A 24,895-nucleotide genomic window follows, 5' to 3' on the forward strand; every position below is an offset into this window, starting at 1 on the left:
GATAATGTTTTGTCATACTGATCGACCCATCCATGTTAGAATTCTATCTATGACAGCAATGCTTGTTCTATATCCATTTTCCTTAAATCATGGAATATATTTCAGTGAATTTGATTGGGAATAAAGATCACTAAAATTTTTTCATTCCAATAGCAAAGAAATGCAAATCCACTACATTTAAACTCCAGATGCTAATTCTCCAGATTACTGATAAAATTAATTGTTTCCACCAAAATTAAGAGATTTACTTTTGTATAAGAAAGAATCTTACTTATCGTTTTCATTTCCAGTGGAAATTCAAAATAGGTGCAATTCTTTTATTCAAAGAATGGTGACAACCATTCAGGAGAGCTTTACTAAATTATATCGAACAAATTTCTTATTTACTTTATTACATGTTTAGTTTTATGAATCGATTCCTATCAATTCTTTGAAATTTTGGATAGATTTCTTTAAATTTGTATGACTTTTTACAGTGCACAAAAATTAGCATGGAAACATATTTTTTTTGAATTTATGTACGTCGCCTATTCACATCTAAAAATTAAGTTTTTGAATGTAAAATCTTAATTTTTACATTCAAAAATTAAGCTTTCAGTCAAAAATAACCATTATTTATCAAATAAATACGAAGTAAACTTTCTTTAAGATTCAATTCGATGTTGCCAGTTGGAAACATTAGCCTGGAAATGTTTAATGGGCCATTAACTGAAATCTAAATTATTGATACACATATAAATGATTTGTAAAACTTGAGAACTAATAAGAAAATTAGAGGATACTGGTAATGATAATGATGACACAAAAATGGAAGAGATGGTTTAAGGAAATCGTGAGACATGTAAATTAAAACTTTGCTTCAAAATAAAGGCTTAATGTATTTTCTGATTAGACACTGACAATTTCCTTATCAACTTAAACATTTTAAAATTTCTGATTCATTAATACATAATTGAAGAAAAATAGAGGACACAGTTATACCGCATCCATACGAAAAATTTTCGTTTTAATAAACTTAATGAAAATCTAAAAGAAAATGATTTAAGAATCTATTCCTTCATAAAATTCGGTTTTTAAAATTCGATAAATTCTTCAAATCTGCTATTTTATATGATGTAGAATATTTTGTGGATCCTTGTTGTTCAATACTCCTGTTGGGTATTACTTATATATTATTTATTTATTTATTCTTATTATTTTATTTGCATATAATATTATATGAAATTATTTATTTTTGATTTTCACCGAAATGGGAGCAGTTCCATTTTTCTTCCCACCAAATCGCATTAAAGTTTATATTCTGAAGATAAAAAGGATCGGTGTGAGAAATAAAATATAATCCATACTACTTCTTCAAAGCTACCAAAAACTCAGATGGTTGATATCAGGCATCAAGAAGTACAAATATTGAAATATGGCGTCTCGAACCAGAATTAATCGTGTGCAAACTGCGGAAATATTTAAAGATATACAGAATTCATATTCTGACATCACACGGGGATGACAAAACGTACAATTCAAAAATATAAATAAGTTTCTATTACAATATTGTTATAATACAGATTGCGGTGCACTGTGCAATGTTAGAGAGGCCTAAATAAGAATGACGCATAAAAAAATTGCTGCAAATGTTTTTCAGTCTCACCTACAGGATCATCAGCACAGTATTTAAATACATAAAGATGATGTTCATATGTGTTGTTAAAGACTTGATTGGAGATAAAATTAGTTATGTAAAATATCCTTACTGTATCTACTGAACCCAAGAATGCAATCGGTTATTAAGAGGCATAAACTTCCCTCTCCACTGGAATTTGAACCTGAGTAAGTATTATACTATTTCAGCGACTAGATGCAAATGTTGCTGCGCAGTATTCCATTTCAATTTTTATTTCTCTTCATGTCTGCTAACTATATTCTTGATCTTTCGGCTCATTAGCTGAGTGCTCTATAAAATATCAATATACCAGTAGATATTTTTTCTTGAGCTATAATGGAGAAGAACGGGGATTATTTTGTCAAATATTAATAGACTGCTTCAATCATTTTCTTTTTATAGAATATTAAGATAAATATCCTGACTTCTTATCAGATGACTCTTTTATACGAAATAAGGATAAGATTTAAGATAACTAGTTGATACAAATTAATTCAAATAATTTTAAAAACTGTTTTAGAAACAAATTATTTTGTGTCTGATTATGGTATGCATAAATACTTGCATTATTATCAAAATTATGTGCTCAAGACATTAATGTAGATATATCATTGGCTGAATTGAAACATACGAACGCCAAACATACGCCAACATACGAATTCATTTATTTTTGTTCATAAAACTTTCGGAAGAGTCAATGCAATTGGACAATAAGCGTCCTCATACAAAACTTGCATAGCATCAAATAAAAAAAAAAATACCTAATCATTATTCGTACCTTTGAAATATATTCTACTTGAAAACGTTAAATATGTATCAACCATTATCAAAAAAAATATCAATTCTATTAGCACATATTCAAAATACTGAACTAAAAATATTTAAATAACCCAATACAGGTCAGATGTCTGTAAAAAATATATTTATTGCTTTAAATAGGAATAAAAATTCTATATTTTCCGAAATTCAATTACGTTAAAAGTATTAAAATTGATTAACATAAAATAAATAAATTTTAAGGAATCTAATTAAAGATTAGCAGAAAAATTCATTTATATAATTAAACACATAAATCTGAACTTATGGACGATTTGGAAACAAAAACAAAATACAGTTTATTGTTTGCTATTATCAAAACTAATTATCTTATTATATGAATAAATTATTGAAGAAACAATTAAATTTTTGAATAAGCTCCATGTTATTTGTTTTTTATTTTACTATGAGAATTAATGAATTCTGATAGTATGGAGGAGAGAATAAATGCTATTAAGAATTTTGAAGTGGAAAAACTATAACCGAAGAAAATTACTTTCTAATAATAAATAAAGAAATTAATTCAATATTTGAGCCTAAATTTGCTTCGAAAAGTCTAAAATTCTATGGATCTGAATGAGGAAACAATTTCTTCATTCAATGTCATTAAGATCACAATATTTCATATTTTCTCTTGTGTCTCAGGTCTTCCTATTGAAATGTCCGTAGTTGTTTTCCTTTGCCGTTATGAAATGCTGTCTCAATATGTGAGCTGTAAGAGCTGACATTCTTTTCTACAATGGAAGTCACTGAAGGAAGATGATGTGAATTTTTTTTAATAAATATCCGTGTTTGATTTGATTTCGTGTAATGCATATTGTACTACATTGTTTTTTATCGTTCTCTTTGATAATGCATTGTTGTTGGATATACTTTGAATCTAAACCGATGTGAATTGATTCTTAGATGATCTCTGCTAGAGATATGCTTTATTTCTATGTTTTAACTTATGCGAGCACTTTAAACACATGTTGTGGCAATCTAACGCTGTTTTCAACAAAAGTTATTGGTGTTGCGTTAGACTTGCAAAAATTGATGGAATGTGTTCTAGATTTATTATTTTACAGTGAATAAAATGTTTGACACCATGTATAAAATTTGTTTTCACTTTGCATATTTCACACTAAAAAATAATAAAAAATGATGTTACAATCAGAAAAGGTGAAAATCAAAAGAACAATATCAATGATTAATTTAATTATTTAAGATAAATAATCTGGTGCATCAGGTTTTACAAAATATTTAGCAAAATAATCCATCATTTAATTAAATTAGTATAATTTATTAAAAATTTAAACAGATGATTTTTAGAAGTAAAAATGTTTCGTTGGTGAGCAAAGCTATCCAACAGGCTTTAAACAGGACTTTGAATGTTGTAAATAGTAAGTAGTTCATTGATCATTCTTAAACATCGATTTAGAAACAAAGATGATTAAATACTGTGTGCTGTCTAATTTTCGCACATTTGCCGTTAAATTTATTTCTATAGCTTATATTCTTAAACCAATGAACGCATTTTAAATAAAAAGGATCCTACAATTTTCAATGATTTAGCAATTTTAATACTATTTCATACAAATGTTAAAAGTAGTCATAGAAAAAGACTTGATTTTTCCCTATAGAAAATGATTTGACGAATCGAATGTTTGGTGAAACTCACTTTAATGCAATAAATATGTAAATAGCAACTAGCAATTTCTTACAAACACCATTTTTTTCCTTACAATCGGAGTATTCACCTCCTTTAACATATTCTGCACAATGTTGGAAGCTTATCACCGGCAGTGTTTCCGACTCATATTGTGTCATTTTTTAATAATGAGAAAAGAAAAGAAACCTGAAATGTAACAATAAAGGCTTTTTCAGACTTGTTGCACTCTGGTGAAAGACAACTAAAATTCATGATATTCAGAAAGCTACTATCGATTGCATCATATACAAATAACATGTATATCTCAAAAGTTATAGGGTTATTGCCTTATCAGGCTTGGTACAAGCAATTTTTTTGTATCTTAAACCTTTCCAAAACAGAGAATATTTATGTGTAATAATTTACAATACGTAACTCGAGGGCATCACAAAATGAACCTTTTTTTGTGGTGCATTATGATGTAAATTTTTCTAGTTTGCTTATTAATTTATAAAATAACGGGAGAGACAATTTACCAGAGATCCCTCAGGCGAAATAAAAATGGTGAGTATACTTACCAGTAAGTGATAGGGTAAGAATATCTTCGAATGTTTACTGATGAATATATTTATCACTTAATTTTAGGAAATTTAAAACAATTTGTTGCATTTTTTTTGTATGAAATCTCAAAATTTCTTCAACTGGAAATTAAATTATTTATTAAATTTGATTTTAACTTTCATTTTGCTTTTGATGGAAGAGCTAGATAAATTACTACATAGTTTAAAATGAAACTGTGGCAATCTAATAAAATTTATCCTTAACACCTTAATACTTCTGTGTAAAGAAACAAACTAAACAATTTATAAATGCATAATTTAAATATTCATTGCACAGAAAGGGAAGCCAAAATATACGCTAAAATGGAGATTCCGAATTCAGAAACCCAGTTACTGCATCAACAATTTTTACCAAGTCTCAAAAATTAAAATTTAATTTAAATAAAATAAATTCATTAACAAATATTGATAGTTATAAATAAGAATATTTTAAATATTAGGAACACAATATGAACATGTTATATTTCTGAGAAATTCTTCCTGAGCAGAAAATTAATGAGAAATCTTTGGAACTAACAAAAATAGGCCTTGAACGGACAACAGAAATATATTTTGAACTTTTCAATATAATTGCAATTAAATGAAAGAATGAATTATCTAATATATCTAGCTATTATTGTAAGTCATCCAAATGCTAAACATATAATTACAACACTGATCATTTTACTATCCTATTTAGTAAGTATACATACTAGAAATCTATAAATTCGACACAAATATGTGAATTTTTTAAAAAAAAAATATTTCCATCATCTTAACAATCAACACAGTACAATTAACAATTAAGCAAATAACATATAGCTTAATTTAACTCAGTAAAATTCGAAGCGGTAAAAATAATTCAATCAGTAACTTTCATCGTGCTGTCATCGTGAAATTTCTTTCAAAAAAAAGTACAAACCAAGAAAATTCTCTATAACGTAATTTTGTCCTGCAACGTATATAAAAAACTTTTAACACACTATATAGTTACACCAAATATGAAACAAAGGTTATATAAGCGCATGATTATTAGATAATTTGTTTAACATTAGTTCATGATGTGAAAATAGAATAAAAATGTCATCTGAAGATTATTTCTATAAAAACAATTGAAAAATAGTAATTTTTCTCATTGAACAGGAATAATGTAGCCTCTCCAATTGAGAGAATGACAAATGTATATATTCTCAAATGTGCACAGAATACAGAGAAACACGAAACTAGAAGATAATAATCATTGGTATTAGAACTAAGCGTGGCTTGGCATCTGTTTACTATTTATTGCAAATGAAACTTCAGTATGAACATGGGTTTCAATAAGGCACAAAGTGCGGTGCTGAAAGGTATATAAATATTATTTAAGTTTTGAAACGGTAACTTTATTAGTTAAAATAATAGCAAAAGATGTAAAGAAATGTGATATATCAGATATAAAACTATTTCTGACGAATTTTTGCATTTAAAAAAATTTTAGAATCGAATATTAGCTTGGGAAGTTTTCAAGACTTTTATATAAGAATTAAAACATTCAATATAATTCAGAAGTCTATCATCCCTCCCCCCCAAAAAAAAATCCAAAACCACTCTTTCCACATAATGATAAAAAAAATTGAGCAGTATTAAATCCTATTTTAAAGTAATATTTTTTATTATTTAAGACGAATCAAGTAATTCACATTTAAGGTCAAATATCAATGACAATACTTGAGTTGGCTCTCACTCTTCAAACTTCCATACCACACCAGCAGAAAAGCAATAATATTGTTTGAAAATTCAACATAACTCTACCAAAACTGTATTATTTTAACAACAAGGTTTCAATTATCATTACGTATTAATAGGGATATTCTATTTATACATAGCGTAAATTATTCGCTCACCTTGTTCTGGCTGTCTAAAGCATATTAATTTCGCTAAAAACGATTTTGATGCCAAATTAGTCAAATTAATTTAGTTCCAGAAAGGTTGAATATTTTTTGAAACCTCTCATTTAGTAGATATTAATATTCATTGTCGGGGTTTTAGCGTCGTCATGTATATTAATATAATTATTCGAAAATTATAGAAATTGCAATATCAATAGGTTAAATGCTGCCTTCAAATGGATTTCATTACGAAATTATGTGGGAAACAAAAATCTAAACTCAGGCTTTGCACGTCATAGGCTTTTTGTTTTATAAATATTTTCAAACATATTATATATAAATGAAAAATTCTTAAATCGATATTCTAGAAAACAATATAGACTGAGAAAAAGAGAATACAACAAAAACTGGTTAATGACACGAGAAATGTTTATTTTATTTTGTAATATTAATTTTTTTCTTAGTGATAAAAATATAATTATTTCAAAGCTTTGAATAAAACAAGGTACGTTTTTATGCGAGAAAATCAGCTTAATACATTTGCTATTGAAGAAAAATATTAAAAACGAAAGATTTGCAAGTAATTGAAAAGCAAAAGCACTAATACTGGACTTTCCTCGAAAATTATTTTTCGTTGTTCCTGGATGAAGAGGGGGGAAAAAAAGCAAAATCTAATAATTCGTTAAATTTTAAGTACTTCTTAAGAACAGGAAGTTTCCATTCATCTTTGTTTTAGAATTCTTGTTTGTTCTTAGCTTTTAGTGTAAAAGAAAGTTTTGAATAAACTCTTTTTTTAATAATGAATGTTAAAAAGAAATGCTTCTTTGCTGTTATTCTAAACCTTTCCGTCCAATTACCATATTTTTAAATATTGTTTTTGTATCCAATTTTCCAGGTTTTAGAAAACAATATCTCAAAGAATCTAATTCCAAAAATCAATATTTTTTATTAGTTGCAGGACTAGCATTAAAAAAAAAGAAATTAGCGACTTTTTAAGTTGCATTTTTGGTAAAAGCATATATCTTTGTCTTTTGCTTTTTCCAAAAAAAAAAAAAAAGAAAAAAAAAGAAAGAAAGAAAAAGAAAAAGAAAGAAAGAAAAAAAAAAGACTAATTGCCAATTATTGCCTGGCACGTTTTTTTCGCAGATATATACAATTATAAACTGAAGTATTTATGATAAGTAAAACCACATTACAAACAAATATGAACTTCATTACTATTCTATTTTTAAATTAGCAATACATTCTTATTTTTACAAATCATTAACATGTATTTATTTACAGCCTAAATCAATCCTCAATCAAAATGAAATAGTCTCATTGCAAAAAATAATAAACATAATTACAGATTTTTAAAAATTTGCTGGTAAGATTTAAATTGCTGAAAGCTAGAATTTAAAGACGAATTTCAAGAATTTTTGAATTTTAAGACACTCAGACGAAATTTTCGGATAAATAATTTTAAATAAATATCAAAATGTAATTACTCATTTTTCAAAATATAATATAAACACATTTTCTACAATATTAACATAAATGCTACTTAATTGTAATGAACAGTGTAGTTCGTCAATCTCCATTTAGTGGCGTATTTCCGACATTAAATATATGTAATCGGATACACCACCTCAACGTCTTATTCTATTTAGTACATCATTCGAACAGTTACAAACAAATTTTACATATATACTAGTTTTGAAAATCTAGATTAGAAACTTATACTTTCTTTTGACTATGCTTTAGAATTCATTTGTTAGAAGCAATTAAAATTTAATTACTTACATGGTTTTATATTATACAGCGAAAAGTATGTTCATCCTTTAAAGGACCATTTTGTTCTTGTAAAGGCACATTAAAGATATCTTGAATAAAGAAAACAATTTTATCTATCTGATTAAGTAAAATTGCTATTTATTAATTAATTATAGATCAAGAGAGGTTGTCTTATATGAGAAAAAAAACCCTATTTAACTAATCTAATTTGAAAAAATAAACTATCTAATAAACTATAAATATTCCTTCGTTTCATTGAAAAATTGCGCAAGGCCTTCCTTATACCAACCATTCAACGTTAGCTGTTGGTCCATTATTATAACAGAGGAACAAGATAATCAGTAAATTAATTGTTAGAATCATATTATGTACTTAAAGACATAATTAAGACTTTTAATGAGATGTTGGTAATATATATCAGCTCTAATTAGATTTTGAAAAATATTTTTACCAATGACGTTTAAAAGTTGATGAATATGGTAGCAAGTATTTTTCTTATTGTCTTAGAAACGGTTCATTCATTTATACAACAACAGGAGATCAATTTCAACCTTTTGATTTTAAAGCATTGATTGGTCTTCCAGGAAGATAAATCTCCAGCAAGAAAGAGTATTGAAGTACGACGAAGAAAAAATTTACAATACTGTACGGAATACAAAAAATATTTCATTTAAAATATTTCAGTTCATATTTATAAAAGCTTTTAAGCTCAAATTTATAAAGCTTAAGTTACATGCATAAACATATGCCATTTAAGTCTAATAAGCGATAAGGTCAGGCCTTCTGAAAGAGCTCAAGTATTCATTCATTCAACAACCAGGAAAGGGATAGATTGCTAGCCTACCTTATAAGGTGTTAATAAGGTTCATGTAAAGAAAGTTATAGCAAGGTTAGACTTCCAGATGATTCCACTTCACATAGAAAAAAAACCTGTGCTGTGAACTCATTATCATTCTCCCGTATAGCGTGAATTCATATAAGGCAATAAAAATTTATGACTTTTTCATACAGCACAATAAACAATCTCGCATAACAAGTAGGATAAATTTAATATTTTCGTATTCTTTTATGTTTTGAAAAACAGATATCTAATACACTTATATGCTTTTATATGAACAATAAACCGACAGTTTAAAAACTACAATATTTCATTAGCAATACGCATAGTTACACAATCAGACATGTTTGAGTATTCATAAATTCGTTCAATCTTGCGTGTCCCATATAATGCCATTTTCTATTATGCGAATCGTTTCTCTACGGCGTATAAATGTCCATAGAATTTTGCATATTTCTTATTACTTTTTCGCATATGAAGAATACAGGAAATATTATAAGCGTCAAAATATTGGAACTCGCGATTTTGACGAATCCCCACGTTTCAAACTTTCCTAAATTCGAGAAATCCTTTTTTGTCATTATGCCTGTCATACAATCTGAAGTATCTGTCAACACGATAATTCCAAAAAGCTTTGAGCTAGAAGAATGAAATTTCGAATACAGACTTTCGAATACAGATTTCAGTCAAATTTTGAAAGAAATTCAATCAAAGGAAATATGGTTGACTGGTTGGTTGTTCGAGTAGAAGTGAACTCGATAATTAAAAAACATAGATAGAAACATAGAAATAAATGTAGATTAGAATCAAATGTTTAACTAAATTTGTCAAAAGCTTGACCGTCTGTGGTCTGTATTTTCTCATGAATATAAACATAATAACTCATAAACACATGTATATAAATCAATGATATTGGTTGTGCGATCTGATAATAACTGCAGTTCCGTGTCAAATTTTGGTTTCAATCGGACGGAAGAAAGGCATCCAAAATACAAATTCACATGATAAAATGTATATTCAATTCAAACATCTTTATTTCGTCACTATTGTTTGTCATTGCCATGCAAGGCATTCGTAGCCTTATTTAAGCATCACGTTTTTATCCAGGAAAAGAGGATAAGGCCTTTTGTGGAGAATAGGCGAGAAATTTTCGGAGATACCACTCCTGCTGGTTTTCCTTCAAAACTTACTTTTAGGTAGAAATCTCCCTTGTCTTAACGCAAATTTATTTTAATGCAAGCCCATTAGCCGTCTCAAGTACAGATCAGAAATTTGGTACCATGCCGATAATTAGGTTGAGCTCCAAACTGGGGAACTTTAATTATGAGCATCTGGTACTTAAAGGCTTTCGGATTCTGCGGGTCGGATAAAGTGCTACTAGGTTCATTTAATTGTCATTCTTTGTGCAAGAGTCCGAAGATAATCCACATTAACATGTGCTTACGTAGAAATTTTTTCATTATTTTTCCAAAATTGGAGAATAATTTTTTGTTGTTTCACAGCAAAATATAGAAATATATCATAGTTAACCTCTAGTTTGAAATCAATACAATGCATCATTTTATATAAATTACTTTCTACAACTTCCCTGCCTTGAATATTTTTAGAAAGAAAATTAAATTTTTTAATTAGTAGTTCTGTACGATTTGTAACCTCATTCAGAAAATCACCGTAACATTGTTTATTAGCATTTATCTAATATATTCGATTTTGTGGAACTTAATTATGAAAATTTCGGAAAAAGAATTATAGGACACGAGTGTTCGAAAGTTGAATGCGATCATTTTTCTTCTGTTTTCTGAAAATTGAAGTACTTGAAGACATATAAGGCAAATTAATCAATGCAATATCCTTAAATTTTAAAAAAAAATTGTTGAAACCTTAAAATATAATTATAAAAATTAGTTTTAAAAGATGAACATATTTTTAAACATAGGCAGAAGCAAATGTAATTTATTTTAAATAATTTCCTTACAAATGAAATGCTTGAAAACAACATTTTACAATTTAAATAAATGTTGTACTGTAACAATATTTAAACCAGACATTTCAATTTAGATTATATACTCTGAAACAAAATCGTTAAATAACTTTCATTACGCTGTTGAAAGAGAATGCATTAACTCAAATAATTTGATTTCCATACTTCAAGAATCTGACCTACAATCTGTAAGATGAAATTAGCATTATATAAACTAGATTTATAGTTACTGCTTTTGAACAACTAATTGCATTGTTGAGACAATTGTCAATCATTTTTCAACATCCATCCGGGTTCAAAGTCACTATAATTGTAATTAAATATCCAACCAATTGACTTTTGGCTCTACGAATGGGTTAATTCACTTAGAAAGTTATAAAATTGCTTGATGCACTACTAAAAATTTTGTAGTATTCCAAGAAAGTTTTAGTGTTTATATATAGCAATTTGTTCTTGGATTGTAAATGGAAATAAGAATTAAAGAAATCACGTCATATATTAGCTGTTAAGTCTTAATCTGGATGGTAATACTTCCCGTTTCTGAAGAAAAAAGTTATGATTCAATAACTTCCATCTAATTTGGATAATGCGACAGTTCTTAAAATGCACATATCGTAAGATAAAGAAACAACAGGTCTTTGGGTGCCGCCCTCATGAACTAACACCAGTGAAAAGTAGGCCGTGGTGGTCTAGAAGTAAAGTCTCGAGACAGAAGGTTTCAGGTTCAAGACCAGTTTGCATCCCAGCACCATCGTGTAAGCATGCCTAGCTCGTCCACCGGGTTCAATTATTCTCCCTCTAGAGTGATGCAAATGATTAGAAAAGGGATTGCCAATTCTGATTTCGTCTTTATCTCACAATCGCAATTCAGAATTGGTAATCTGTTCTTGAAATTAATATTTTCACATGATCTATCACTCAGAATGTGCAAACCTTGATAAACGATAAAAAGCAATTGACATTTAGAAGAGATTATTAGTCTCTGTAATTGCGAGATATTAAAGAAAATCATTCAAATGAAGTCAGCATAATTGCAGAATTAATATGAAGGTAATAATTCAGATCAAATTCATACAATAATACAATACATTTTAAGTCTGCACAATAGAATAATACAATAAATTTTAAGTCTGCACAATGGAATAATACAATAAATTTTAAGTGCTCAAAATATGAATAAATACAAAAAATAAAAATTATGAATAAAAATACGTGGTTGGGTACTACAAAAACATCTTATTATGAAATACAATTTTAACAGCAAAAAAAAATAAATTAAAAGACAGGAAGAGTCAATACTATAATCCTTTGATTTTCTATATAATTGTACAACAAGATCCTCAGTATTCTTTATTCAAAAATGTAGAATATTAGATTAGAACTTATTAATAGTTATTTCCAAGTGAGGAAAATTTACCTCATTAGGCAGCTGTGTATTGTTTTAACATCGGGATAGGAGAGCCATAGCTTGCATACATTTAAAATCATTGCATACATTAATATTTCTATTATGTTTACTATTCAAAACACTTCACAAATATACAGGATTCGCAAGAAATAAGCTTCATTCTTTAGAGGGTTCTAGAAATTGATTCAAATGTGATAAAATTTCAACTACAATAATTCAAATGACGTGTTTAACTTTTACTAAATGAAAAATTTCAGGACCAAAATTCATCAATAGATGGCGCTCTAACACAAATGATATTTATTTGCATATATTGGATGTGTGAAATATTTGCTATATTGCGCATGTATATTATCATCCTTCTTTGGATAAAGAGAAGACAGATTCTGCTTGAGCATTAATTAATACTCCACAGATCAAATGTACGTTGAAAGAAAAAGCACTACTGATAAATTTTTTCTATCAGAGCGGGCAGATCTCCATTGCATCTGTAAAAGAATTCAATCATATGAAGTGGTCTCTAAGAGGTCCAATGTCTCCACGTGCCAAACGTAAGATAAGATATAAATATGAAACAACTCTGCTACTTGGCATTTTTCCAGGTAGAGTACAAAAGAAAGTCCAATCTTCTGGAGTCGAAGTTGGAGCTACCGCTGTCGTTGAACTCAGCAGTCCATCCAGCATGTAGTGTGAATATGCGAGCTGTTTTCCCTGTAATGGTTATGTCGTATTCCACCGTAAGAAAGCTCTTACGAAGGGGTTGCATTTTTGTCATTACAAAACCAAGTCTGTGCATCTATTGCAGGACGGAGTGTCAGAGGCTCACAAAACTTTTCGCTTCCCTTTCTTGTAAGAATGGCGGTTGATGTCACTAGGCTATGAAACATTCGGTGGAGTGATGAAGTTCAGTTTTGCCTCAATGTCAAGTAAACATCCACAATTGTCGAATTTGGTCAGTGGAAAACCCTCAAGATATGCATGAATAATTCTTGCATTTTGAAAAAGTGATAGTATGGTGTGGGTTTATGACTTTCTTATTTTTTTCAATAAATAAACGCAAATGAGATCAGAACTTGTTCCTTCAAAGAACAGCGGTAACGTGATATCTTGAAAAATTTGGTAAACCCTCAGTGTAATAGCGTGGGTGTACTCAGGACATCATTTTCATGCAAAATGGGGGACCTCCTCACATTGATCATTGTGTAAAGCAATTGCTGAGATAGCGTTTCACATATGCAAGAGTGATGAGCGGGCATTTTCCTATAACACGGCTTCCTCGTTCGCCGAATGCCATCCCCTGCGTCATTGGTTGTGGTTCCAGAAAGACAGTATCTACCGTCAAATGCCAGAATGTATGCCAGATTTGAAGGGCAGTATTCAACACCTTGCTCTTGGTATTTCTACAGATTTAATCTGGTCTTTGATCCGGTCAGATGCGGAAAATATAGTTATACGATTAGAGCACATTGCTGAAAAGGAAGGAGGACATGCTGAGCAGTTTTAATGCTTTTTTAAATACTATGCCACATTTATAAAACATGTTAAATATTTGGTTTGTATTACAGCACCACCTGTCGGCGGATATTCGTGCAAAAGTTCTTTTATTTATTTTATAAATGCGGAGCGCTTTATTTGAGTTTCTGCAGTTAAATTATTAGTATTTCATTTTATCTAATTTTGACCATTAAAACTCATTCTAGAACTCTCTAATGTGGGAAATTTATTTCCTGCTAACCCTGTATAACAGGAAAAATAGAGAGAAAACCTTCAAGTATTTTACATACATAATGCTATGAATTAGCGTATTCAATTAGGCTGATATATTTTTTAAATTATGTATAAACATCAATTTTTTTTATTTATTTTCTTATAAATAAAGAAATATGTTTACGAAGTTAATATTCAGAGAAATCAAGTTTTCAATTAAAGAATATATTTTCCAGTTGAAATATTTTACTGTCTAAATATCCCTCGAAAATCTAAAAAAATTAGGAAAATTTGAAAACATAAAATTATTTGGATAATCTAAAATGTAATGTTTTTTTTTTTTTTTTTTAAATCGAAATTCATTACGAACTTAGAAATTCGATACTGAATTCTTAGAAACATGTTTCGGCATGCTTTTCATAAGAAATCCAATATTCAACAGTTTTTGAAATTTGGCACATGTGATAAGTAAAAATAATTCTTTGAATCTCTAGCAATTTAGAAATTGTTTTTGAAATATGTTAACAAAACATTGATTTAACGATATATGGATTGAAGCTGTGATGTTTAATGACAACAGTATATATTCCTATTATGAAAACATAAAGTTCATACTGAAAACTATATGAGAAACTTTAATATTAAATGAAAAATGATTTTACTTCAAAAAATTAATGGGTATGCTTTAATCAATGGATAAGCAATTAATATAGTGGTAAAGAAAATTGATGGGATATATTTTCTGCACTAAATTTAAAATAGAAAAGTTTTTCATTTATTTTCACTTGAATAAAATCTCTAAGAGAATGTAGACATTTCCTATTATGAAATATGAATATGTCTTACTGAAGAAGCCTATTTTAGGACTTTTAGAAAAATTGTAGAAAGTATCCGACTTCTCTAAGCATTACAGGGCTATAGCAGAAAAAGAATAATTGACGTGCAACACTGGAATTAACTATTAAATAATTATGCTCTATGTAAATGTGCAGAAATATTCATTATTCTTGCATTCACTTAACTACTATAAGTGCACAAAAAAAGGTCAACCTGCCAGCATAAGCTCTTCCAATGTATTACATCCTTCCCCTTTTTACGTTATATGTATACATTTCGGTAAATAGTATTTTTTATCATATTTTATTATACAAACCATGCTTATTTCATTCCTTATTTGTCATTGGAATTCAAATTTTCTCCCTCAAATCGACACTGAGTAAAGATGGCAGTTTGTCTTAAATTTTGTTTATATTTAGAGGATAATTCCGATCTTATCACTATGAATATTTCTCATCAGAAGAAAGATGACAAATTTTACTACCGTTTTCAATAAAAAAATTGCACAATATTCCTCTTAGAAATATTTTACCTGCAATACTTTATTTTCGAAAAACAAAGTGGTGAAGATTGGTCGCTTACCGTAAAATTTAGGATAAACTATTTAGACTACCTTTGTAAAAATTTTGCGATATTCATAGTATACTAGTTTGAAGCATAATGTTTAATATTTCCATAAATAGCAATATTTTTCTTCGATCATTCAAGTGAAAACGCACCCATTCTCCCCCACAGCCATTACTTTTCCATACCTATATAGCAGCCAATTCAATTTACCAAAATTAAATTTTACAAAATGCAAACAAAACCAAAATATCGATTCAGTTTTGCAATTATCAGGCCTAAAACGACTTAAATATGTTTTTTGAAGACTGTTTACTTATGAGCAAAATTCTTTAGATCAAAAATCGCATTAAAATCAAATATCGATTTTATTTTTTGTATCAATTCAAATCGCATACAAATTTAGTTTGGAATGGTCAAAGCTTCCAAGAAAATGTTTAAAAGATAAGAAAATTTAAGAATTAAATTAAGTTTAAGAATAAAGGAAACAATATTGTAAATGGAAAGTTCTTTAGTACAATTTTGAATAAAGACGGCGGCTTCATTGTGAAAGCAGAAAAGCATAATAAATGTGAATTAGCCTGATATTATAAAAAAAGGGGTCAAACAACGCATATAACTTAAATAAGCAAGATAAAAAATGACTATATCGTTGCCAGTCTAATCCACGAATTCATTAAACACATTTTAACGTTGCAGCCAGAATATTATGAAGGAGCCAGTAATGAATACTAGATACACTATACCTAAGGTTTGAAAAGATACGTGATATTTTGAAACATCCCCAAAAGTGAAGAATTAAAAATTGAGAGTGAAACCCATAATTATTCATGAAATCTTAATTAAGCGAGTTGGAAGATCATTTTGAGTTATTTTCATTCTTCTAATATATTTCTATAGTAAATGAACTTTCAAGTAACCTGAGAACAACGAGTAAGTAACTAATTAACATCAGACATTTTTCTAATATATTCCTACAGTAACTGAACATTCAAGTAACCTGAGAACAACGAGTTAGTAACTAATTAACATCAGGAACCTTTGGATTCATGTATCGTTTGAAGAAAAGTGTCGCCGAAACAAAATTGGCAGTATCAGTAAACTAAAAGCATAAAAATAAAAATACATGCAATTATTTCTTTGAAAACCTTCAGTATTTTTTCGAAAAACTTGTATAAACACCTTTTAAACAACTTTCATACTTATAAGAATCCTGCCGCTTATTACTTTGAAGACTTAAATAATTTGGCTAAGTGAAATACAATAGTAAGCATCTGAAGAATTTTAATTCATTTTATTGCTAAAAATAATGCAATCCTAGTTATAAAATTCATCATTTCTTTCGAATGATTTAAAGGAGGTAGGAAAGACCAAAAGAATGGAATTCAAAGGATAAATCGATATTCTTTAGGTCAAACTTTCCACTTTCAGATGGCTTTTAAAGAAACGGTCATTTTAAATGACATCTAAATATATAATTTATAACAATGGTATAGAAAATTTAAAATTATTAGATTTAATTAACTAATCAATAATTTATGAAGTTTAAGGAATTGAAAAATCACAATGTTTAATTCATGTATTTGATATTAGCCGTCTGCCTAATGTACACAGTTTTTGGCATAAAAAATGTATTTATTTCAAATGCCGAAATGAAAGAATTTAACAGCAATGAAATAAATATAATTGCCTGATTGTTCAGCTTCCGAATTATAAGACAAGTGAAATTATAAAAATTTCAAATTGATAATCATTTTTTGAGATCATTTTCAAAATTGCTGATAACATCACATTAATTTCCTTACTCTTCCGTGAATTGGGGTTTCTAATTAGTATTATGAAGAATTAGTATTCAGAAGTATATGAACTTCGAGAGCTCGAAAATATTCATGCCTACCAACAATTTGTAGACAAAAGGGAAAACATAAACAGCATTTTTGATGCCACTACGAACCACGATGAAACCAATCAGTTTAAGAAAGGATATGTTTGTTTGTTTCTTATGGCACTTGCCATGGACAAGCCCGCTGTTCGAAGACACCCGATTTAATCCTGATAAGGAGCGTCTCTTGTTTCTATAGTAGCGCCACCTAGGGCCAAGAGAACGACTTATCTACACACACGTCACAACCCTTTTTACGGGGCGGACTTCATTCATACGTTTCATTCACTGAACCACAGATCGTAATTTAGACCTGAATCAGAGAATGATCACCCCTGATCCAGTACCCCCAGTGGTATTACTCTCGACATGGAGGACTTTGTGACCACGACAGATTTAACGCGCGTCAGCCACCAAGCACGCGGGGATTCTTTGGCCAGCGTGGTTCGAATTCGCAACCGAAGTGACGCGAATCAGACGCTCTACCAACCAGGCTATCCCGGCCTTCAAGAAAGGGTACATACAAAATCTCCTTCGTCTCATCATTATTTTGTTTTGATGTAAAGCAATTGATTAAATGCTATAACACAAGTAATGCGATCGTATTTAAAACCATCTTCAAGAATTTACAATAACATTTAGTAAATCACGTTGTTACTTGTAGAACTGTTTATAAAAAATAGGTGCATGACATGTAATTTATAATACTCTTAATGTTGTATCTATAACTTCATGAATTAACTCCATTCAGGACAATTGAGCATTTCCTTAGATTTGGTGTAAATCCACAAGAAATCTGAATTCTCTAGACTGAAGATAAGTGTTGCACTATAGTTTAACTTTTCACAATAATCTTTTTCAATCCTTTAACATATGATTGGTATTTACGTTTCTTTGATTAGATATGAGACATTTGGAATACCTTTCAGACTTGTACAATTTGTAAGAAATCATTTTTATCATAAGAGGACAATTCCGAGGATGATTATCCACATATATCGAGAGAATGATTATCCACATATAACATACAATTTATATTTTGACCAACAATTTCAGTTGCGTCCTATATCATTTTTTTTTGAAGATCCGACATTTTATATATGTATACTAAGATTGATGATGAACTATAACTTGTGTCTTGAAAGCCAAGAATAGACAATTCTTTCTCTTTGTTGGTAATCGCAAACCTATCAACTTATAACTTAAGTGAACTTATTATTCATAGTTTTATTGATCAGCCTTCTTTTGAAAATCAATCGTATCTTGTAGCTCAAAAAGCGTAAACTAGTTGTCATCATTATTCTCAATGCTAGAAAGAATCTTTACAAGGATAACTCAGTTTGTTCTCTAAAACTTTTAGTGAACATTTAACAAAACAAACATCATGATATTTGTCATCAACTGCAATGAAATCGATTGTATCAGTGATGCATCAGCCTCTGGACCTCCCTCCAATCATCCTGTCTGCCATCAATGACTTTTATCACCTTCCGTTTGGATTCAAATGACTAAATAGCTTTCATCTTTTTCAGAATTCACGCCTCTTTTCCTTCTCTTCTATTGCTTTGTCAAAACAAAAATAGAAAAAAACATTTTTGAAATTATATATGGGTAATCATTTTTTTTGGTGTCGTAGAATTATGTTGAAAACCAAAATTAAACAAATTTACCAGACATCTTCTAGGGAATTCCAAGAAATAAAATTTAGAAATGAAGAATTCACTTCAATTTTCTACAGAAAATATTTAAATATTCTAATCACCATAAGCTTACAATTAATTATATTGGAATCTTCCAAATAGTAACATATTTTAAAAGAATACTTAAAAGAATTAGAATTGTTGACTTCAGCTTTAAGAAAAACGGCGTAAATTATTTTATAAATATAAATTACTTTTGATGAATTTTCAACTCTGTGGATATTGCGCGATCCACATCTTGTGGACTATCAAAGATATTATGAATTTTTAGGACACACTGATATTTCATACTGCGCTATCGAAGGAAATTTTAAATATTTCAGTTCCATGGCCCATTTATTAAACTTCAACAATAACTGCCAGGGTAAAACTTCCTTTCTTATTCATATCAAAATGCTTTCCTGCACTTAATAGCTGCGGAAGGTCATGTACATATTTTTAGGTTTCCTAACAACGGCTCTTATTTAGAATTCCTCGAAATAAATTTTATTTCTTACCCTGGTGAAAATTCTATCCCACGTTTATATAAATTTTTCATGTGAATTTAAGTGACGATTTGGTTTGGCATATGATTTTGGAGCAGGAATCATATGCTGAAGTATGCAAAATCGAGACTCAGTCAAATTCGATTGAATTTTGAAACGCATCAATCTATTCATATGAGAGATATTAAAATGGCATTTAAATTTAGACGACATCTGGTACTCTTCTCAAAATGAAACATATGGCTCGAATTCGATAAAATAATACCACAGCTCTTTCATTCTTTCTAGTAGGCGAATGAATCGTTCGTCGTAGAAGTAAGGTCTTAAAAGTCAAAATATAACCCACCTGTTAAATGTATACTTACTTCGGAAAAATCAAAATGCATTGTGAATGATCTTCCATCAAAAATTAAGTCTAGCTAAGCAAAAAGAAGTACCTAGAATCATTGAGTTCGCATTGCTTCATTCTCTGAATATGATTTTTTTAAAAAGGTAATTGATAAATTAAATAATTTCTACCGTTTTCAAATAACAATATTTTCTTTATATACTAACATAATTAATTCGTTTGTGCAAGTTTTTATTTGATTCACTAGTTTTATGCTTGAAAATGTAGAATTTAAAAAATCGAATTTTCTAATATTTCTTAATGTTCTAAGGGTATAAAAATTCATATAGTTGTATGTTTTCGATGGCAGTACATTATTTTAATTTCAGAATTTAACTATCATGTAATCAATTACTTTTAATTAAAATTTTATTCATCAAAAATACTACCTTTTGGTTGCGAATTTTAAAAACATTGATTTTAAATTCTATATAACACATAATAATGAAATATGGTACTTATTGAAAAATAAAAAGTAATGAAACTAATGACAACAACAAAGATTTTAAAAATAATATTTTATTAGTGTTCTAAAAAGGTGAACATAGTTTCTTCATTAAAAGTATGAATTTTAAAATATTTTGACAAAAGAATGAAGTTCTGAAAACAATTCTATTCAGACATTTAATATAATGAGAAAAAATTCTTATATAATCACCTGTGAATCCAAATATGTAACAATACATATTTGATTGAAACCCTAAATTATTTAGATTATTTCTATCAGAATCTCACGTTTCGCTGACGCATCTATTTTCCATAAAATAAGTAATGCCTACTTTTTAATGTCTTGAGTGTTTTTAAGACCTTTTTTTTTAATAAACATTATATTTTGGCTTTGTCATCAGATATATTTAAAAAAAAGACCTGTCAATTTTATTCGTCCTTTCAACTCGCCAGTTTTATTTCATAACCACGAATGGAGATTCCTCACATCCATACGAATTCAAATTTACTGGCGTTCTCTTCCTATGATGCGAACCTCAGATTTCAGTTTTCAATTACATTAAAACCTTTCTATTTAAATATTAAAAGTCATTGACTGTAAATATTGGTAAAATCACCAGAAGAATCAAATGTCATGTATGCATTTCAAAACTAGATTTAAGCGAACTGATATTAAAAAGACATCCATGCAAATTGCTTAGATGTGAAATTAATATCTTCTTTCATTGGCACCATAAGGTATCGAGCTTAAATTAAAGATAAATATTTATGTGTTGATGGTCTACAGACAGACTGTTTGTCCTAGAGTTACCATACTTAGAACATATATGCTTTATAGGATGCGAGTGGGCACCTACGAGTGATTCTTTGAAATTTGAACAATTAAAATTTTCTCGATAAACTCTAAAAATATTATAACTCAAAAGTTATTTTTATCAGAGATTAAAACTGAAAAAAAAAATATCATTTAAAAGCGACCAAATTATTTGCGGTATAATGTTTTTCCAATTTTTATCCTACTTAAAAAAATATTTTAAGCGCATTTGACAACAATATCATTGTTGGAAGAAAATTCAAATCGTTTTCATTGTTTCTACTAATATTTCGTCCTGACTTTTTTCATTATTGATGATGAAAATATACAATTTCGGCTTACTTTTGCATAATGAATATATTTTTATTCAAAGAATGCATTTAATATTGTTATAATTAGGGTTTGACTTCCCGATTAAAGAATTACAGTATTTTTTAGTGCGTTCATTTGTAAATACTTCTACTTTTAAATGAAATGTAATTGGATATATAAAAACTACATTGTACTTCTTACTGTTTAAAAATTGCTTTCGTATTTTAACACACTGAATTTCTTCCTGAATGAGAGAAATTTTTATTGAAAACTCCTTTTTACATAAACTATGTAAAATATTTTGGACGCATCGAACTTTAAAACTGAACAATTCAATTTTCTGACCTTTTTTCTATGAATAAGAGTTCAAACAGTTTCATTTCTCAAATTAAATATGATATTTTAGGTGAGACGACAGAAAATTAGAGAGATGCATTTTACAATAAAAAAAAAGGTGTAGGAAATAGAATAAAATATGTTTTCGCTTATACCACATTTTAAGTTCAAAAATATTTTGTCTAGAAAATTATCAAGAGCAAGCTTCATAAAATATCCAGTTGAAACTTTTAGCAACACAACTGAAGACGGTAAACAATCTGGTCTCCAAAGACAGCTAGTTAGATATAAAATGGTTATATTGATGATATTAATAATCCTGCAATTTCATTCTCTTCAGAGTGAAGTTAGATACTTTTGATTAATTTTGATTTTTTGTTAATTCATTAATTCTTTCATTATTTTAATCGTTCTCAGCAATATATAAATGGCTTATCATATGGCTCAACTGTATATAAATGACTTGAAGATCTGCATTTTAATTACTTTTTTTTATCTCTTATGCCTTTGTTCTAATTGACCACAGACCACATTATACTTAATTAAAGGATTGGATTAGTTGCATTATATCCATGCCTCTCTAGAACCATGATGTATTATTATCTGAGCACGAGAAGATACCCAATATATAAACTAATTCTGCTTACGAAAATTATGAACAAAATTATAATTAATGTTAATTTATTTAAGCTTAATACCATTTAGCTTCTTAACCGATATAAAAGAAATAAGATGAAATGTTAAATAATACTAGCTTGATTATGGGATAATTCATTCCTTATCTAAGAAGATTTAATCATTCTGATACCCATCTCAAGTATATCATACAGACATTTTTATCTTTTATATAATACTTAAATGTAATTTAAAATAATTCTAAAGAATGATGCCAATAGCATTAGCAATTATTCATTTGATAAAACAATGAGTTAGAAATAGGTAATTAGCCAATCTAAACCTTAAAATAACACTTGCTTGAAAAGAATTTTCTATTTTTATTAAGAACTAATATTTAACTACTAAATTTTTGAAGCATGTCACTGGTTGATTCATTTTATTATCACATATAAGTTTGGAAGAAATATGATTTAACGACGCCATCATTATCTTGTATTAGAAATTATTTTAAGCATCTATTTGAAAGAACCGCATCCTATTTTCAAAAAAGGTTTAATGATTTTATTTAATATTTCATTGAAAGTAAAATATTTTTTTTTGTTTAAATTGTATTGAGAGCCTTTTATGAATGGAAATACTTTAATAAGTTCTTTAGTCCCGTTCTTCTTAAATGAAGCATGTGTATTTACTTCCTGAATTGTTATGTACTTCAAAAATTCATTTTTCTTTATCATTTAGAAACTTTAGTTCTCTATGGTGAAAAATTACTTTAATTTGTGAGGCAGAACTTTTAGCAATAGGAACTACAGAGGAAATTTCAATAAAAGTGCAATTGCTTACTTAAATTACTTTTTATTCGCAAAGCGGCGACTTCACTGGAGAATGCGGATTCTTAAAAATGTTCATTTGATAAATTAGTCACTTTTTCCAGTTTCAATACAAATATAAGTCGAAAAAGAAGAAAAGCGGAATAAGATATCAGAAGAAAGGGAAAAGAAAAGCCACAGTGTTTAAAATCCATTCTTTGATTTAATGTAAATACTTTTTTTATACCGAAATTAAAATGCTTCGCATATTCCTTTTCATTCAAATCATGCTTTTGCGTTTGTTTTTAAAAACATTCCTCCAGGGGATTTCATCACCAGCCCCTTCTATATTTAATTAGCCTCAACACATTTTTACTCTAAATCAAATAAATAAGCAGTGGTATTTCTTATTTAATTTGTTAGCTCCCTTTCCTTTTAATTTCAAAATCTATCATTTTTTTTCTTTATATGAAGCATATGTAATACAAAAATGGAGCTCTCATCATCATTATTTGATAAAAACACAAGGACAGTAAATTTTTCATGTTAAAACTTCACTTTAATTATTGTACTGGAAATTGTTACAAAATTTCCACAATTATAAATGTATATTTAAGTATTAAATAGTTCGAATTTCATCATAAGTTGAAAACTGATTAAAAAGGATTGAGTCGAAAATTTCCACCTGTACAAAATATTCCTGTTTCAAATATATAGGATAAATATATAGAGTGATTTACTTTGATTTGAATGCTGTTTTAAAGCCGTACTACAGCACGTGACAAATGAAGTTAATCGTACATAGGTGATAAGAACGACACGGTCTTCCATTAATGACGTCATATACGTTGCTATGCCTATTAATCTAATAGAAAACGCGCAATGATATTTGACAAGTTTAAATATAGAATTTCATCGTGCAGAGTATATATTTCTGGTATTTAGATAAATTGTGAGCTCAGTTCCACAACTGAATATTTATGAAATGTTAATTAGAAGACACCATTTCATTTGTACATTATTAGTGCCTTATACTAGAATTGAAGGTAGATATTCCAAGATGTCTGTTTTCCACATTTGAGTGAAGTATATTCCGCGATTTTTTCATTAATCTTTGTGACTTCTGGCATCAATGCAGACGTATAACAAAGCTGAAAACGCAAAATGCTGAATTTAGTCTCACGAAATTTTTATGGTCAAAGAATTTCAACGAAATTTCCCTAGAAATTACCTGAAAATGCCCAAAAAAGCAAGCCACTTTCATTGTATTTGCTCTTATGAACGTCGCCGTATTCATAAACTTATTACGAGGACAGATTTACCAAAAACATATCTTCAAAGCGCACCAATATTAAGTATTCACTAAAAAAGTAAATTTTCACCTATTTATAACCAATGTATATTGTCATGATTATTTATATAACCTTGC

This window comes from Argiope bruennichi, chromosome X1 (assembly GCF_947563725.1).
Source record: "Argiope bruennichi chromosome X1, qqArgBrue1.1, whole genome shotgun sequence".
NCBI lineage: Eukaryota > Metazoa > Arthropoda > Arachnida > Araneae > Araneidae > Argiope > Argiope bruennichi.